General features: G+C 43.4%; 1 protein-coding gene across 1 annotated transcript in view; it reads left to right on the forward strand.

Annotated features, from left to right (window-relative positions):
- Positions 1-20,058, forward strand: part of LOC134841199 (long-chain-fatty-acid--CoA ligase 4-like) — a 454,776-nt gene that overhangs the window by 12,072 nt on the left and 422,646 nt on the right. The window lies entirely within an intron of this gene.

The raw sequence follows: 20,058 nt of genomic DNA on the forward strand, positions 1-20,058 counted from the left end.
CTTGATTTGAAACTCATATCCGCCGTGATACAGATTGCGCTAGTCCTGTCTGACAGAATGAAGTCACTATCCGTTATCAGGATATTTTCTGAGTATTCGTTTGGTATTTCAAACTTCGTTTTGAAATTCCGTCCTATGGTAGGCTCGGCCTCCTCCCCTTCCAGTTCCAGTCCGCACTTTTCTCTCAATTCTCTGAGTTTCTTTATCATCAAATTTTTGTTCTACCCCCACTCCCCGGACAAAAATATTTATCGACGTCCCCGTCGATGATGCTGGGTCTGAATTATCCGGCGGAATGTCGAGCGGGCTGTCTGTTGCCGTCCAGCCGATGTCAACTTGCTGTATGCTCTGTCCTTCCTCGCTTCCGTTCTTGACATCGCGCATCCATACTAATATCCTCAGGTTAGTATTCTCCCTCCTCTCTATCTCGCTCTGTTCTAAATCCGTCTCCCGCTCCGGCGTCGAGTAGTCTTCCTGTGGGTAGTGTTCATTATCATCGATGATCTGCCATTCACCATCTGCCGCCAGCTCGCCCACACTTATTAGTTCTTTGCTTAGGTCATCTGGCTGTATCTTGTCAATCAGGAAATCGTCCCCGTACCTGTTGTACCTCATGCCTGTGCGTTTGCGATTGCCACTCCTTGTCCCCGCTGGTATTGACAAGTCTGGTTCTGTCCACTTCGGCACCTCACCTTGCTCCGGATCGTTCCAATCTTCTTCCACAAAAGATTCCGCTTCAGAGTCCGCGTCTATTTTTTCATTGTCATCCAAACTCAAGTTCTCAATGCCATCATTTTTATCTCTGGTGCCTTTCTCGTTCACTTCACATGCTGGTTCCACCAGTAGGTACTCTAGTCCCTCCATGACCTTTGGTATACACCAGTCCTCTGGTGATGGTACATGAGGCTTCAGGTTCTCATAATGTGCTGCTCGCCCAGTACTCAAGCGGTAGAACCGTCCTTGTTGATGTACTTCGTTTATCATCAATGGTCCTCTCTATTTCTTGAGTAGTTTCTTCGTTCCTTCGGGCGGTATCACATTCTGGAAAACCCACACATACTGGCCCACTTCATATGGCTTCGCCTGTAATATTTTTTCATCATATTTCTTGCGCTGTCTCATTTGTGCCTGCGCAGTGTTCCTCCTGCACAGCTCGTTTATTTCCTGCTGTCTCCTGATCGCCTCTTTCACGTAAGCTTGAGGCGACGTCCTCTTCCCTTCATACTCTGGATAAAAGAACGTCAGAGGCATCGCTCTCTATTTGCCTGTCAACATCACGAATGGACTGATTCCCGTCGTCGAGTGTTGAGTACTGTTGTATGCCCCTACGACTTGAGGCAGATACTTGTCCCAGTCCGTCATGTATCTAGAGCAGTATACCCTCAGCATGTTCACCAACGTTCTATTCTGTCTTTCTACCAGCCCGTTGGTCTGAGGATGGTAAGTCGTCGAGTGTGCTTGAGCTATGTGTGACCTCTTCATTAATTCCTTAGTCAAGTCCCCCACAAAGGCTTTGCCGTTGTCTGACTGAAAAGTCATTGGACAACCATACCTTGATATCCAATGGGTTATCAAGTGGTCACAAGTCTCCTCTGCTGAAGCTGTTTGACACGGCACCGCCTCTGCTAGCTTTGTGAAGTGATCAATTATAACCAGTATCTGGTTATACCCTGACTCCGTCATACAGATCTTCTGATGGTCTATCTGCACCACTTCATTAAATTCCGAGCTTTCCACCGAGTTGAGTGGGAATTTCATCTTCCTTGGGTCTTTCACTTGCAAACATGCCAGGCATGCATTCACCCACCTCTCACAGGCTTTCCTCAATCCTGGCCAATCGAACCTGTGAAGTATTCTTTGTTGCACTTTGTCTATCCCCTGGTGCCCCATTTGATCATGTGATCTGAACAGCACCTCTGTCTGATATAATTGTGGTAGTATGATGAGGTTGTGCTTGTGTAGTATCTTGTCTTCTTCTTTTCTCTTGCATGCTACAACCCCATCAGCCGTGTGATAGAGTAACTCTTTCCTCTCTTTGTAGAACTGGCTCAGGATCTTGTAGCTGTCTTCTTCAAGTTCCCCTTTCTCCTTGGACCCCGTTCGGATCCATTTAGAGAGATTGCTTGTCATCTTGTCATTCTTCTGGGCTCTTATCAGGGCCTATATCTCGCTTTGACATGTTCCTTCAGCGCCATGATCTGCCCATTCATCTCCCCAGGGTTGTGGACGTCGTCATTCAGCTTCACGCATACTATCCTCCTTACCACCTTCATGTCGTCTTCCGGCACCAGATTTGTTCTCACATTTGAATTGCATGATAGCTCCCTGAATGGCTTCCTCGAAACTGCAATCCTTTCAAGTTCTTCACCACCTCGTATCTCCTGCACGTCCAAGTTGAAGGTTCCTGAGGACGGATCTGTTTGTAGTTCCCTGTCGTGGTGTCTAATCTTTTCTTCTGCCAATATCATGCAGAGACTATCTTGATTGTCACTGCTCGCTTCCGAGTCCTCATCCCACATTTCACACTCCCCGGACAAATTTTCTCCTTCAGTGTTTTCTTCTTCTGTGTTTTCTTCTTCTGTGGACGTGGACCGCTCCCCGGACTCTTGATCTGGTCCCAGGTATTCAGCTTCTTCCTTGAATTCCACTCTCTTTCTCCTGACTCTAGTCTGTTCAAGTAATTCAGCTGGGATCTTTTCAACCAGTGACTGCACCACTTCCTTCCCATCAAGGTTAGTCACCTTCGAGGTATTTCTATCACTGGCTGTCCCGCTCTTTCGCAGTATTGTGACCTCAGGTTCCTCTTTACAGTTTTCTTGAATCACGGGCTTATCATCTGCTAGTCTCTCGAGTAACCCCTTTAAGTCTTCGTCTATTTGTGCTTCCCCCGTCTCTACCTGGTTGAGATCGTAGCCTTTTGCTTTGAGCGTCTCCCTCACGATCTTTGACTTGAGCATTATTCCTATCGGTATCCCTTGGTTCTTTCTCAAGATTGTTTTTTTTTGTAGTTTCCTTTGGTAACTCGGGGTGATCTTCTATTGGTTTGCCTGATTTGTCCAACCATCTCGTGAGAGGAAGACTGTCATACGTTTCCTTGTCCATGAAGGAGAAGCCATTTTTGATCTCAGGTCTATCTGCCTCACTCTGTTCTTGTCTCTCGTAGAACTCCGTCTTCTTGCTCAAGCTGTCAGCATTTTGATGTTTGTCTCGTGTTCTGTGCTCAATTATCATATTGTATCCGTCCAGGCGAACTATCCACCTCCCAATGTAACTTTGGTCCATTGAGTACGTCTTCAGCCAGCTTAGTGCCCGGTTGTCGACTCGCAACTTGAATGGCTCACTGCCTAGGTATGCCCTATATTTCTCGACAAAGGTAACGACCGCGAACATCTCTGCTTTCGGTGCTCCGTACTTCATTTCCGTGTCACTTAGGACTTTGCTCCCGTACGCTATTGGTCTCAAGACTGTTTTCCCGTTCCACTCTTGTTCTTGGTGGAGAATTCCAGATATCGCTACTACCGACGCGTCCGTATCCAGTACGTACATCCCCTTCTCTGTTGGCATCCCTAGTACTGGTGCCTCGCACAACTCTTTCTTTATTCTCTGGAATGACTCTTCTGCTGCGTTATTCCACGTGAACTTCTTGCCCTTGTGCCTCATTAACTGTTGCATCGGATAAACCTTGTCGGCATAGCCTTGGACGAATTCCCTATAGTAATTTGCAAAATCCAGAAAGCTCATTAATTGGTGTTCCGTTTTCGGCGATTTCCAAGTTAGAACTGCCTCTACTGCGTCTGGATCTGTTCTGATGCCGTGTTTGTCCACCATCCTCCCCAAGTATTTTATCGAGTCATTGAGTATCTCACATTTTGATGGTTTGCACTTCAGCCCCGATCTCTTCATACACGCAAATACTTCGTCAAGTCTTTCAATGTGGTCCTCTAGTGTGGGTGTCGCTATTACCACGTCATCCACATAGCACATTACCAGATTGCCATACTTCTTCGTCACGCCTATCAGCGCGTGTGCCATCAACCGCTGAAACGTGGCTGTGGCATTGCAAAGTCCAAACGGCATCCGTTTCCATTGAAACAGACCCAACTCGCAGGCAAACCCTGTCTTGTCCCTGTCCTGCTTCCTGAGTGGTACCTGCCAAAAAGCCGAGCCTAAATCAAGAGTCGTAAAAAATTTTGCATCACCTAACTTCGAGAGGCTCTCATCAATCCTAGGTATGGGATAGGCATCCTTCACCGTGACGGAGTTCAGGTATCGGAAGTCACAACAAAACCTCAACTGGTCGCCTTTCTTTTTGGCCATCACTACTCCACACGCCCACGGTGATTTGGATGGTTCTATCATGTCATACTCTAGTAGCGTTTCAATCTCCTTTCTACACGCATCCGATTTGTGTGGGGTCATGCGCCTCGCCCCCTCCCTGTGCGGTATTGCGTTTTCCTCAAGTTCTATTTCATGCTCAACAAAATTACAACACCCGATGTCTGCCTTATGTCTTGCAAAAACTTCTTCGTTCCGTTCTAGTACGTCCTTGATGGCTTCGAGCTGTTCGTCCGTGAACTTGCCTCTTAGGTGTTCAATATCCGGTAGAACCGGTTTATTACCCTGTATTTCGTCTAATGTGGGCCGTTCCGGGAAATTCAAACAGCTCGATAGTCCATCGTCCGTCTCTGACTTAAGTGACTTCACAAGACCTGATGAATCTTTTATTTTATTCAATCGTCTCAAGATACAAATTTTGTCCCTATGATTGGGACAATCAACAACTTCATTTTGCTTATGGTTTTCAGTCATTTCATATCGAGTTTTAACAGGTAAAGCATATCCCAGTTTCCTCCTGCTCTGTATCGTGATGGGCATGTCAAGGGTATTCAACAAGACACTCACGCAGAGGCCGCTCTTCGTAATCGAGAAGGATCTTCCTAAAACAGCAGCACTTTGACTATTTGGGTTTGGGACTACACATACCTGCTTGTTGTCACTTAGTTCATTGTAATTTTTCATTCGTAAGCTTACAATCGCCGCCTCGTTCGCCTTTAGCTTCACCCTCCTACTCAAGAATACCAGTGCTTTGGTTTCATTTGCCATTATTAAATTTACCGGTTTGATTGCGTACCTCCTATCCGGGTTCCGTATCCTGAACATTGCGTTGTTTAGATCAATCGCAACATCAAAGTTCCTGATGAAGTCTCTGCCTAAAATAAATTGGTCAGACTCATCTAGGTTTTCTACCACAAGAAAGCTCATCCACAGGTTACGTTCCCCCAGATTGAGGGCTATTATCGGCGTTCTGCCCAACACCCGCAGGGCCCCTTTGTTCGCAGCTGACAACCCTATTCTCGAATCTTTGTTATGCCAAATGGCTTTCCTGTAACCATTTTTACAGTGTTGCAGTTTCCATTTTTTGTCGACCCCTCAGCAGCTTCTGGTATTGTTTGTGCGCAACTTAATGCTTCGTTCATTCTCTGTCTTTGGATCTCTTGCTTCAGCCGTTGTTCTATTTCTTTCGCTGCCAGGTCTTGTTTCACTTTGTTGATGGCCTCCGCTGCCGCCTTCTCATAATCTATTGCTAGGTCGTTCTTCGCCGTGGCCTCTACTGCGCTATTACATTGTGTTACAGCTTTCACTGTTTTCGTTGGTAGCTGCGCACTTGGTCTTTCTAGGTTTTTCGTCTCAAATTCGCCTTGTCTGTTTCTCTGGTTCTGCGCCGCTGCTAGCGCCAACTTGTGTTTTGGATGACTCTGATTCTTGACCGCTTCCCAAAACAACGGACAGTCCATCCTGAAGTGCCCCTCTTGGTTGCAGAAGAAGCATCTTGCACCTATTTTGATGATCAAGCCACTATAGAACTCGTGTTCCTCCATCTGGCTCATCTCTTCCTCATCGGGTGCATATCCCAAACTCTTCATGCCCTGTTTGTATGTCGTGCACTCCGCCACATGATGATCAGCTGACCCGCAGTTAGCACATGACCTGCGTTTGTCCATGTCATCTCTGGGCTTGTACCATGACGACCTCTGTGGCTGACTCCCCCCTTGTGTGTTCCTGTTGTCTGAGTACGAGTATTTCTTGGGTTTCATCAGCATGTACTCTCTTGACTTCTGCCTCATCTCTTCTGGAGTTGGTGCACTGTCTTTCGACAATGTATAGTACGTTGCTAACATCGTTCTCAAGTCATCACTCTTTACCCCATCAATGAACTTTGAGGCGATGCTGAAGTTCCTTCGATTGGTAGATTCTTCCGGGTCACTCCTTCTTCTCAAGCTCTCAAGATCATCTAGGAACCTGTCTATTGATTCATCGTCCCTTTGTCTCCTCTTTTCAAATCGCATCATCGCTTGATGACCTTTCATGCCTGAGCCGAATCTGTTTAACAATATTTTGGTCGCCGAACGAATCTGTGGTCGCGTTCCTCTTCTTTCTTCGCAACCACGCATTTCAATGCCGTTCCTTCCAGATTGCTCAGTATCGCTGTGCACGCTTGCCTCTCATCGTTCAAGTTGTCTTGTTCAAAGTGCAACCTCATTACTTCTACCCAAGTGTCAATGCATCCATCTGAATCATCTTTGAACTCCTTCGGTTTCTTGAAGGTTTTCCTGGATTTGTTGCTTCCTCTGTCACTCGAGTCGATGTTCCTCGTGGCGACTTCACTGCCTAGGTATGCCCTATATTTCTCGACAAAGGTAACGACCGCGAACATCTCTGCTTTCGGTGCTCCGTACTTCATTTCCGTGTCACTTAGGACTTTGCTCCCGTACGTTATTGGTCTCAAGACTGTTTTCCCGTTCCACTCTTGTTCTTGGTGGAGAATTCCAGATATCGCTACTACCGACGCGTCCGTATCCAGTACGTACATCCCCTTCTCTGTTGGCATCCCTAGTACTGGTGCCTCGCACAACTCTTTCTTTATTCTCTGGAATGACTCTTCTGCTGCGTTATTCCACGTGAACTTCTTGCCCTTGTGCCTCATTAACTGTTGCATCGGATAAACCTTGTCGGCATAGCCTTGGACGAATTCCCTATAGTAATTTGCAAAATCCAGAAAACTCATCAATTGGTGTTCCGTTTTCGGCGATTTCCAAGTTAGAACTGCCTCTACTGCGTCTGGATCTGGTCTGATGCCGTGTTTGTCCACCATCCTCCCCAAGTATTTTATCGAGTCATTGAGTATCTCACATTTTGATGGTTTGCACTTTAGCCCCGATCTCTTCATACACGCAAATACTTCGTCAAGTCTTTCAATGTGGTCCTCTAGTGTGGGTGTCGCTATTACCACGTCATCCACATAGCACATTACCAGATTGCCATACTTCTTCGTCACGCCTATCAGCGCGTGTGCCATCAACCGCTGAAACGTGGCTGTGGCATTGCAAAGTCCAAACGGCATCCGTTTCCATTGAAACAGACCCAACTCGCAGGCAAACCCTGTCTTGTCCCTGTCCTGCTTCCTGAGTGGTACCTGCCAAAAAGCCGAGCCTAAATCAAGAGTCGTAAAAAATTTTGCATCACCTAACTTCGAGAGGCTCTCATCAATCCTAGGTATGGGATAGGCATCCTTCACCGTGACGGAGTTCAGGTATCGGAAGTCACAACAAAACCTCAACTGGTCGCCTTTCTTTTTGGCCATCACTACTCCACACGCCCACGGTGATTTGGATGGTTCTATCATGTCATACTCTAGTAGCGTTTCAATCTCCTTTCTACACGCATCCGATTTGTGTGGGGTCATGCGCCTCGCCCCCTCCCTGTGCAGTATTGCGTTTTCCTCAAGTTCTATTTCATGCTCAACAAAATTACAACACCCGATGTCTGCCTTATGTCTTGCAAAAACTTCTTCGTTCCGTTCTAGTACGTCCTTGATGGCTTCGAGCTGTTCGTCCGTGAACTTGCCTCTTAGGTGTTCAATATCCGGTAGAACCGGTTTATTACCCTGTATTTCGTCTAATGTGGGCCGTTCCGGGAAATTCAAACAGCTCGATAGTCCATCGTCCGTCTCTGACTTAAGTGACTTCACAAGACCTGATGAATCTTTTATTTTATTCAATCGTCTCAAGATACAAATTTTGTCCCTATGATTGGGACAATCAACAACTTCATTTTGCTTATGGTTTTCAGTCATTTCATATCGAGTTTTAACAGGTAAAGCATATCCCAGTTTCCTCCCCCTCTGTATCGTGATGGGCATGTCAAGGGTATTCAACAAGACACTCACGCAGAGGCCGCTCTTCGTAATCGAGAAGGATCTTCCTAAAACAGCAGCACTTTGACTATTTGGGTTTGGGACTACACATACCTGCTTGTTGTCACTTAGTTCATTGTAATTTTTCATTCGTAAGCTTACAATCGCCGGGTCACTCCTTCTTCTCAATCTCTCAAGATCATCTAGGAACCTGTCTATCGATTCATTGTCCCTTTGTCTCCTCTTTTCAAATCGCATCATCGCTTGATGACCCTTCATGCCTGAGCCGAATCTGTTTAACAATATTTCAAAGATTTTGTCCGCTGTGTCGCGTTCCTCTTCTTTCTTCGCAACCACGCATTTCAATGCCGTTCCTTCCAGATTGCTCAGTATCGCTGTGCACGCTTGCCTCTCATCGTTCAAGTTGTCTTGTTCTAAGTGCAACCTCATGACTTCTACCCAAGTGTCAATGCATCCATCTGAATCATCTTTGAACTCCTTCGGTTTCTTGAAGGTTTTCCTGGATTTGTTGCTTCCTCTGTCACTCGAGTCGGTGTTCCTCGTGGCGAAGGCTTCTAGCGTCCTGTTCATCATTTCCCAGGTGCTTGCCCAGGTCATGGCATCCGGTCCCACGTTGTTGTGAGTCGTGGAGTCCCCTGGACCACTGGTTGTGTTCGCTGTTCCTTTTTTTATAATGGCCCTGGCCCCCACCGGTGCCGTAGTCGCGGCCTCCCGGGTTGCTGGTAACGGTGTTGACTGTCGTTTGTTCCTTTGAGGCTCCACGAAGTCCACTCTATTACCTTGTGTCCTCTCTGCAGCTGGCCTGTCTTGTTGTGTTGAATTCCTAAGAATAGCGTCTAGCTTTGTCTGTATTGCACTTGAGCTCTCAGTCTGTTCCCTACTCATCGTATCCATTCTCGTTTCCAAACTCCCTAACTGGCAATTCACTGTGTCATATCGCTGCTTCATTTCTTGCATGTCTTTTCTGATGTTCTTTTCTCGCTCTTCATCAGTGGTTTCTACTTTGTCAGACATCTTCTGAAGCTTTTCCTCCGTCGCTCTCGCTAGATGGAAATATTTGTCCGAGTACTCATGTTTGTTGTGTCTCATTTCATTCCTTATCACATTTCTATCCTCTTCGCTGTGCTTCAGTTTCTCATCTATCTGATCTAGCTTCGCCATGAAGTCGCTTAACTCAAGAGTTGTCGTTCCATGGTCCGTTGTTGTCCTGTAGTTGGTCACTGGTCCCGATTTTCCTGGACCGATTTTCCTTGGTCACTGGACCCTCGTTCTGATCGGTCTCTGTCGTTCTCGTGGATACTGTTCCAAATGTTTTACTTTTCTCGACTTTCGTCTCCTCCACTGCTGCGTCCTTCGATCTCATTCCGACCATCATTGCTAATCTTTCAGTAAAAGACGTTCTCTTTTGAGACTCATCCTTCACTGTTTCTGGCGTGTTGCCTGTTGTGTCTTCCACGTTGTCTATCGGTGAGAACTCTATGGGATTCGGTTTAGGTTCTTCCGCATTAGGCATTGGAGTTGACTCTGTCGTCTTCTTTCCTGCTTCATCCACACTTTGATCAGGTGTCTCTAGATCAATCTCAATGGTGGGTACTACACGTTCCCCGTCCATGCCCTCTTTTGCTTTGTTCTCCGTGGTACTCCTCGTGCTGACCATACTAACTGAAAAGTTCTTCTTTGTTACCTTCGGACCCATTGATGTTGTCTTACGTAGCGACGAATTATACTTTGTCTTCGCTTCGGTAGATCTTTTTTCAGCTACCGGTACCCTGCTCCGCCTCATTATTTACAATTGTTACTATTTACAGTATTATTATCTACAAAATTCTACTCTAAGGTTAAAACCTCTTTTGACAAAAAAAAATTTTTTTAAAAAGAAATCGACGATTTGCTAAAAACAACTTTTCTTAAGCTCTTGAAAATTTTATATGTTAGGATAGGATAGAGAATATGATTTTACAATTGGTTACTTCAACCTGACTTATGTCCCAAGACCAATTTCCCAAGACCAACGTCCCAAGACTAATGTCCCAAGACCAACGTCCCAAGACTAGTGTCCCAAGACTAATGTCCCAAGACCAATGGCCCAAGACCAACGTCCCAAGACTATTGTCCCAAGACTAATGTCCCAAGACCAATGGCCCAAGATCAATGTCCCAAGACCACTGTCCCAAGACTAATGTCCCAAGACCAATGGCCCAAGATCAATGTCCCAAGACCACTGTCCCAAGACTAATGTCCCAAGACCAATGTCCCAAGACTAATGTCCCAAGACCAATGTCCCAAGACCACTGTCCCAAGACTAATGTCCCAAGACCAATGGCCCAAGACCAATGTCCCAAGACCACTGTCCCAAGACTAATGTCCCAAGACCAATGTCCCAAGACCAATGTCCCAAGACCAATGTCCCAAGACCACTGTCCCAAGACCAACGTCCCAAGATCAATGTCCCAAGACTGTTTCGTACCAAGACTGCTCTGGTCCAAGACTGTCCCAAGGCTGCACTGTCCCAAGACTGTCCCAAGACTGTGTTGCCCCAAGACTGTCCCAGACTGCAATGTCCCAAGACTTCTTCGGTACTGTCCCAAGACTCGTCACTGAGTGTCTGGACATCGGGTCTCTTCTTCTTCGTTGTAGGGACTATTGAACCACTGTACCTTTTACCACCACTTGAGCTCTAGTAAAAAAATTTCCCAAAATCCCTATCTTAATGGTCGAAACCCAAATACTAATCCAGTCTTTTCAGGCTATTTGAAACTCTAAATTCCCCGCAGGTATCTTGTGATCACCTGTTCGTTAAAATACCAACAACAAATTTTCACCAAAACGTAAATTTTTAAACTGGAAAAAAATTCAAAAACAGATGGGTGAATTCTCCTGAAATTCAAGGTTGACTGATGTCAATCTTGTCCGAAAAAATGTCTGGTACCCTATTGCCACGCGTTTTCCTCCCCCCTGCTAGCGATCTTATGGGGTGTCACAAAAACTGTCTATGTCCGTTCCCCCCTACCGATCCGACCAGGGCACCTACCTTAACTTGATTCTAATTTTGGATATCCGCTTCCTATAACCAACGCGTGTAAATATCTAATGTAACTAACTCGACGATGCCGAACAATTAGTTACTCTAATGTGTCCCCCCTTTTTACAATTTATAACCGCTAACCTCTAACTTAACCAGCCCCCCTTCTAACCTCCCCCCTCTTTAGCCCCCCTCCTAAGCCGAAAAATCCCTTAAGCGCCGGGTGCTAAACCTCTCGAGAGAAAACCGTAGACCTGTTTCCAGGCCTCCTTGTGCAAAAACATCCTCAAAACAATGGGACTCCGCTTATCCAATTTTACACTTATCTCCTATAATGTAATGTGGATTCTAACGATACCCGTTGCCCTACTTGAGAACACCCCTGTGCGTCCTCCTGTGGTGATCCTGTGCTGGTTGTCTCTGTTCTGCACTTGACAGCAGCACCACTTTCCCACTTGGCTGGTCACCTCTTCCAGTCAAGTCTCCTAGTGGTCCGGTTCGATCCTTGTGAACCACTTTCCCACTCGGCTGGTCACCCTTTCCAGTCAAGTCTCCTAGTGGTCCGGTTCGATCCTTGTGAACCACTTTCCCACTCGACTGGTCACCTCTTCCAGTCAAGTCTCCTAGTTGTCCGGCTTGGTTGCAATCTATCTGAAAACCCTTAACAACGCCCCCCACTCGGGCACCTTATTGAAGTCACTGGTTTAAATTGCTATATTGATCGAAACGATCGGTCTTATAAAACAGTATGGGTATACTATTTAATTAATATAAAGGTTTGATCCAAATGATCCGGTATCAAAGTCACTGTTTTTTCGTTTTATGGTTTTTGTTCCTTTTTCTATACTTTTTTCTTGTTTTTGTTTCCCTACTTACTCCCCTTTACTCGGTTAGCTAGGCCTCGTTCGGAGAGCGTACCAGGAAGTTTTCTCAAGTTTTCTTAAAAAACTATCACGGTACAACCGGAAGGTTTACACGTTCCCGCTGAACCGTACCACCGGTACTCTAGAATGGGCATGCAGCCCGGAGCTGTGTCAAGTGGGTTCGACTCCGTAGTCATGATGTCGTAAAAACACCCAGGAGCGCCATAAAAACACTATGTAACAGTCGCCTACTTCAGTCACATATGAGGCTTAAGAAAAATAGGCCCTATAACCATTGGCTCAAGAGTCAGGGACACTATCTCTTGTGTTTTTCTACCTCAAGAACGGTCGGAGCCAATTCGGTTCGCTTGCGACATGAGACTAGGACCCGTTACAGCTTAAAGGCTACTACCAAAATATCCCCCCACTCTAGAAAATAAGAACGTTCCCATACTTAGGTCTCAAGATACCCAAAATACATGAACGCCGTTAAAAACAGGGTCAGAACAATCCGTTAAGTTACTTTTTATTGGACAGTGGAACTTTGATCCATTTCAGATGGATCAACCTAAAACTCGCCTTATCTCAACATAACAATCATAAAACACACTCAAGAATATTAAATTAGGGACTCACATAATGATGCACTCGAGTACAAGGAGTAATTAAATTGGTAAGCAACTCAAGAATTAGATAATATAACTAGATAAGTTTAATACTGGTCAGTTTTGGTAACAGAAGTAAGTTCTGGCTCTAGCAAGAACAAGCCCGGTTTCCAATTCATAGAATTACTGAACCAGCAGCTGTTGTCATTAGTAGAAGAAACACCAAATTCAAACGTCGCAATGAAAGCAGCAATGATTCTCCCACATCTGCTGCTCCCAAAAACTAAATCAGAAACAAACTGATCAAATTCTATAACACTAGGCCGCCGCATTATTTTATGGAAGCAGGGCCTTCTAGACGAAGTTTTCACTGAAGCGAAAGCCCTCCAAATAAGACATCCAAAACAGAAGCAAACCGAAGTAAACGAGGAAGTTAGGCAATTCGATAAACTAATGAGTACAGTCAAAATGTCTGCCGTCATTGCCTGCCTTTCAGACAAGAAAACAAAAGGAGTACTTCCCCCGAACGAAGTCATTGAAGGAAAAACAGTCCTTAGTATCCTGAAACTAAAAACACCCTGAAGCCAAAACAGCGATCACTACCTATATATGTGACATTCGACCAGAATGGACAAAATGCAATCTCTGCAGATTTCGAATTTTTAGCTGTGAACCTTCCGAGTTAATGATTTTGAAGGATTAACGACGTTATTCGGATGATTAGCAGAACGGTGAAGGTCAGGATATTCCCGTATTTTAAAATTTTAAATTTTCGAAGTGATGACGTAACCTTTCTGAGAAACGTCAGAAACGGCCATTTTGGCAAGAGAAGCTGAAAAGCAACAGAACAACATTAGCTGCGATTGCGAGAAGTGCGGAAATTGTGATAAAAAACGACAACAAATCACGGAGCTGACAGAGAACGTTCCGAGTTGCAGCTATTGTGTCGCTACAATAGTTGCAAGGCCGTTGCAGACAACGTTGAAGGGTGGAAGACATCCTTCCGGATTACGGAGAAATCAAGATTAACATACTTGATTCAGTGGATTCAAGAATCCGGAAGGGTTTCGGGGCTGAAACTTTTATCCTGTTATATAAACTTTTAGCTTCTTGTCATGTCCTGAATTGAATTTAATTAACAACTGGATTCATTTTGATAAGGATGAGAAGCTAGGAGTTAGGGGAAAGGGTTGATCCATCTTCGATGGAGATGATGATTTTTATCTACTGAACAAAAACAATAATAATTCAATAAGTAGTAGCCCTGTTTTTAGGAGTGACCTCGTGGTCTGGGGATACTGACACCCAGCCATGAGCTCACTACTTCTGCATGTAATTAAGTTAATTTGAGTGTTTTGACCGAAGCGGAAAGCAGTAACGTTTTTGTCGACCCGATGTTGGAAAAGACCACCGAAAGTACTGGCTTGGTAGAGACGGTGAAAAGCATATAAAGCTCTGTTTAGACATTAGCCATTCGTCTTAGGACTTAGTTTTATTTTCCGTCGATATGTATCTTCCGTCGATATGTACCAGAATAATAACTCACTTCAATATTAACTCACTCCAATCAATAGCAAACTCACTTCAACCATCCATTGAAATTTGCAAAACAATTGTTAAACTAACCTATACATTAGCAAGTAAATTTCTCCCCCAAGAAAACCTAACGGCGTACACCTCGTGTCGCCTGATACCTCTGGACAAAAATTCAGGGGTACGGCCCATTGGTATAGGCGAAGTTCTGAGAAAATCATTTGACAAAACAATCTTTGAAACTCAGACTTTGAAACTCTCGGAAAAAAATTCCAACTCTGCTTAGGCCAGAAGTGTGGAATCGAATATGCTATCCACAGCTTGAGGAACGAGTTTGAGAAACCGAAAACGGACGCCACACTTCTTATTGATGCAGAAAATGCCTTCAACTCGCTCAATAGAGAACTTGCTCTAAAAATGCAGAAATCCTTTGTCCGGCACTACATCATGCGCTGGCCAGCTCACAGAAACATCCCTCAAATCTATGTCAATAACACGGTTTTGACATCTACCGAAGGCACAACGCAAAAGGATCCCCTCGCAATGGCTAGTACGGAATTGGGATAACCCCTCCGATTGAGCTCCTGCAAAAACCAAATGTCACCCAAAAATGGTACGCAGATGGAAGCGCTGCAGGTGATCTTAAGAGTCTGCGCGCAATACTGCACGGAAAGGCTTTCGGATACAATGTGAAGCCTTCCAAGTGTCAACTTATATTAAAAGAAAACCGTCGTGACAGCACCATAAAAGAATTCGAAGGCACAAATATTACAATGGCAGACGGTTTTAGAGTCCTTGGATCGGTTATATGAACACCATCAGCATGCGATAAATATATGGAAAACGAAGATGAAAAGACAGCTACTCTAAATGAAAAGCTTTCCAAAATAACTAAAACATCACCACAAAATGCGTACTCCTGCTACACAAAGGGAGTTCAAAATAAATTAAGCGTTTTACCAGAACAACTCTGGAAGCATTTAAGAAAATGGATGAAATTGAGATAAACGTAAGACAGCAGCTACTTTCTAGTATTACTGGTAATAACCATATAACCGATGAAAATTGCAACCTTTTTGCACTACCACTAAGATTGGGAGGATTATACTTCCTCAGTAACACGGACTTTTCCAGAAATTATGAGTGGTCACAAGCCATTTGTGATCCGTTAGACAACAATGATCCAGAAGTAGCTGAAACGGTAAAAACTCTGATAAATAGAAACATCAAAACTGAGAGACAGAACATCACACTCTCAAAAAAAGCTCAAATTATGGAAAATTGCTCATCAGAAAAAAACTGACAAAAAATCTAGCGTCTCAGAAAGGACTATCGAATTGGCTAAGCGTGCTACTCTTAAAAAGATACAATTTTTCCCTTAACAAATCAGAGTTTAAAAATGGATTACATCTGAGATATAGATGGGAACCACCAAACACCCCACATACATGCCCATGTGGACAGCCATTCTCACTGAGCCACTCTCTACACTGTCCCAAAGGTGGATACACTCATCTAAGACATATTGAAATTCGCGATACCTTTGGAACACTCCTGGACAAAAAATAGCCACTACTGAAGATGACGCTCGACTTGACATCAAGGCAAATGGAATCTGGGGAGGCCGATTCAGTCGAGCTTTTTTCGATGTAAAAATTTTCAACCTCCATGCTAAATCCTGCCCCAAAACTATATATGACGCCTACAAATATCCTGAGAGTGTCAAAACATTAAAATACCAACAAACAATTCTGGATGTGGAACACAGCAGCTTTGTTTCACTAATTTTTGCATGTACTGGAGGAGCAGCACCAGGCTCTACAAAAACCATCCAGAAACTAGCAGAGAAACTAAGCGAATCATACTCGGACACAATAAAATTTACAAGAACGAAAATAATTTGTGCACTTCTGAGGAGTGCAATCCTCTGCCTTAGGGGGGGTGGTGCAAAAATCTAAAACAATACATCCAACATAGACAATTCTATCTGTGCTATAATCGAGGAGGAAAGATTTTAATTGACAATTCTCTTGATGCATTAAAATCGAATTGATTTATTTATAAAATTTTGCCGATGTATGTAAGTAGCGTTGGTATGGCCCTATCCAAACTGTGCACGTACCGTCGCATGACGGAAGTGACCATTTTAATTGACTATTTTTTTTTAAAAAAAAGAACAATCAACGTAAAAACAAATTACTCAAAACAAAATTACAAAATAGCTGGCTGCAACAAGGATTAAAAAAATTCATGACCCTTTTAGAACGAAATACCATACTGCGAAGTCCGTCAGTTTCAATCTAATACGAAAGAAATAATTTACATAAGATGTTAAGAGAATTTTTCAATTCAAATACTTTCGCACTTGATGTGCATCGTCAGGATTTTTAAAATATTGAATTAAAAAAAAACGAAAAACAATCATGGAAAAATGCCATACACAATTTATAGCTAATGCAAATTTGTTGGCAATATCGCTGACCTTGAGCAAAATAATATGTCGAAAACTATAGCTTTGTAGGTTAATTAGTTTTTTCAATCACTGTCGGTTTTACGCCTAAGACTCAGTAAAACAAAGAAAACCGACGTCAAATGAACAGTTTTTGTTAACTTAATTTCATTCAGATGCGTTCACCAAAAAGATATTTGGCATAAAATTTAAATTTTACATTTATACTCAGGGGCGAAGCTAAGTTTCTCACCACTTGCGAAACAAAACAAGAAAGCCGCTAGTTCGGAAAAATCATCAAAACAATTCGAAAATGTCGAAAAAAACTAGATCTATCGAAGACAGAAGCTAGTTTGCAAAAAAAACATGCCATGACGATGGAATGTGAAATAAGCATTGGACAAAAAATTATCAATCGTTAGCACAGCCTAAATATACCCTGACAGAAACCCCTAAGGCCTAAAAAAAATAAACAAAACTTAAGTTCAGCTGAATGGACTTCTGAATGGACTTCTACCTGAATAGATTCCTCAATATTGGACTTCTGAATAGATTTCTCCTGAATGGACTTCTAGCTTAGTTGTTTTTGAACACCTTTCAAAGTCGCAGGGAATTTACCCACTCCATATACAGTTTTCGTTACATTTCGTTACATTTTCGTTACACCTCCCGATACATGTACAAAAATGCAAAGTCAGAATTCGAAATTTTATTGTGACATCGGAGTGGGAAGATTAACGGTTTTAACGAATTAGAGGTCTTAATCGTTCATTTTGACAAACGCGGAAGGGTTAATTTGGAGTTTCATGTTAATTTTTAAAAATTCGTTCAGAAAGAAAGACACGTGACAATGTCGAAATTTCCCACCAACTGAAACGGCGAAACCACAATAACAATTAGTCTCAAACAGAGAACAACACAGAACTCGTGAGAAATAGCAGTGAACGGAGATTGTGACTGAGACAAATACCATTCCGAGTTGTAACAGTTGTGCCGTTACAATTGTTACAACGCGAATCCCGAGATAAAGAAGGGTGTTGGGACGGCGTGTCCAGCCTTCCTGAAAGAGTTAAGGACGTTGTTTCTTCGTATTCCAGAATCCGGAGGGGTCTCGGGAGGAGAATCAAAACTGTATTTTATAAATTTTTAGCTTCCTGGTCATGTCCTGACTTGAACTAATAACATTTAAATTCGTTTTCAGATCATGAGAATTTAGGAGCTGAGGGAAAGGGTTGATCAACAATCTTGTGGTCTGGGGATGCTGAGACCCCAGCCATGAGCTCACTACTTTTGCATAAAATTAAGTTAATTAGAGCGTTCTGATCGAAGCCGGAAACAGGAAATTTTTTGTCGACCCGGTGTTAGGAAGACCACCAAAAGAACTGGCTTTGGCAGAGACGGTGGAAAGCATGAAGAGCTGTGTTTAGACGCTGGCCAGTCGTTTTTGAACCTAGCTTTATTTTCCGTTGATATGTACTTCCGGGCGAATGTTACATAGATGTTTTTATGGCGCTCCTGGGTGGGCTTCTATTCTATCATCATCACCGGCAGAACCGTTATCGAGCTCTCCGCGCCGAGCGGATGCTCACATCAAGGCCCTAACTACCGAGGCGGAAGGGTAGTTCGGAACGCGGAAGCCTTCCGGATTCCCGTGAATAGCTTTTTAACCAAGTTAAGACCGAAGTTTCACATACCAGGAAGAGTGGGGGGATTGGTCGTCCCGTCGTTCCCTGAGAGGTTTGTGACCAAAAACACTTAAAGTTATATAGGAAACCAAACAAAAATTAGTATAGTACCTAAGAAAAACAAAAAACATAAAAAATAACCGAAAAAACCAAAAACAGTAAAAAAAAAAGTATAAAATCAGTAGAAATCATCCCCCCAGACGAGATGTGATCCGACCCTCCCGTTTGTTGTTGTTACAGGCATTTATATCTTTCAGGATCGTTACGATCGAGTGTGGGGCTCGGTTGTGGTGCTTGTACTGTAGGGTTATTTGAGTATTTAAGCACGTTAATGCTAATTTGCGCTCAATCCGGAAGGGTCTCGGGATTAGAGAAGAAGACTGATCCGACAAGCAGTGCAAGGAGCGACAAGAAGGGACTCAAGAAAAACAAAAATCAATTGTTGGGTATCGTTAAAAAGTTTTGTATCCCTTTTGGTACAAAAAGTAAGATATCAATATGTGGGGGGCTCGACAGTGACTGCATTGTAGTGACCCTTCAACGAATTGCGAATTTCCTAGTTAAGCACCTTAATTCGGGATTTGAACAAACCCGGAGGGGTTTTATATTACTAGTGTTACTATTTATACAGCCTGTATTAATACTCCTATACCGTTTTTCAGTGAAAAACACAGCAAGCAGACCGGTTTTTAGGGTCAAAAGTGAAATCGGACTTAACGTGTTTGATTTAGTGGACTCATCTATCCCGAAGGGTCCAAATAGCATTTTTTTGGCAAATTTTTTCAGCTGGAACCTTTTAGATTGAGTCTTTTGCATTGAAATAGAGTAATATAGGCATTTTGAGCTCGGATCATTAATTTTTAGGTCGAAAAAAATAGAATTGCGAAAAAAGTTAGGCGGAACCTGTAAGAGAGAAAATTTTTTGACTTTAGAAAAAAGACGTTTTGATTAATAACTTTGAAACTACTGGACAAATTCAGTTGATCTTGGTACCATAGATCAAAAATTAGATGAACTTACTCATAGAACTTTCAATTATTCGAAAAAATAAGAGTGAAGTTATTTTCAAGATTGTTTTAAGCAAAATTACCAATTAGTGAAGGTAGACCCTTCACGTTTTGTAAAAAAAATTTTTTGAAAAGCCCTTTTACTTCTACCAAAGGGTAGTAAAGGTTGAATAAGGTAGCTTTACGCTGTTTTAGACAACATGAAAGGGCCGAGGAACCCAGAAAACCATAGTCGAGGCAAGACTGATCTGGTTATAAAACCCTTCACAGTTGAATAGAATAGTAAAATAAGAGGCTCAATGTTTAAGAGGGTCCTGTTTTTGCCAATCCGGAAGGGTCCCACTTTTGCCAATCCGGAAGGGTCCCAAATTTGCCAATCCGGAAGGGTTCCAAATTAGCCAAGCCGGTAGTTAGAAGACCCTTCACAGTTGAGTAAAAAGTAAATTAAGAGGCTTAACTACGATCCGGAAGGGCCTAGGGATGGAAAATACACCCTTCCTAGTTAGTTCCTACAGCATAATAGTATCGGAGAACGTATTTGGAAGGGTCTTTTCTCTATTGAAAATTTTAAAAGGCCCGAAAAGGCCATTTTTACAAACCCGGAGGGGTCCCAATCCCGAAGGGTCCTAATTTTGCCAATCCGAAGGGTCTTATTTTTGCCAATGCAGAAGGGTCCCAA

This window comes from Symsagittifera roscoffensis, chromosome 3 (genome assembly GCF_963678635.1).
Source record: "Symsagittifera roscoffensis chromosome 3, txSymRosc1.1, whole genome shotgun sequence".
NCBI lineage: Eukaryota > Metazoa > Xenacoelomorpha > Acoela > Convolutidae > Symsagittifera > Symsagittifera roscoffensis.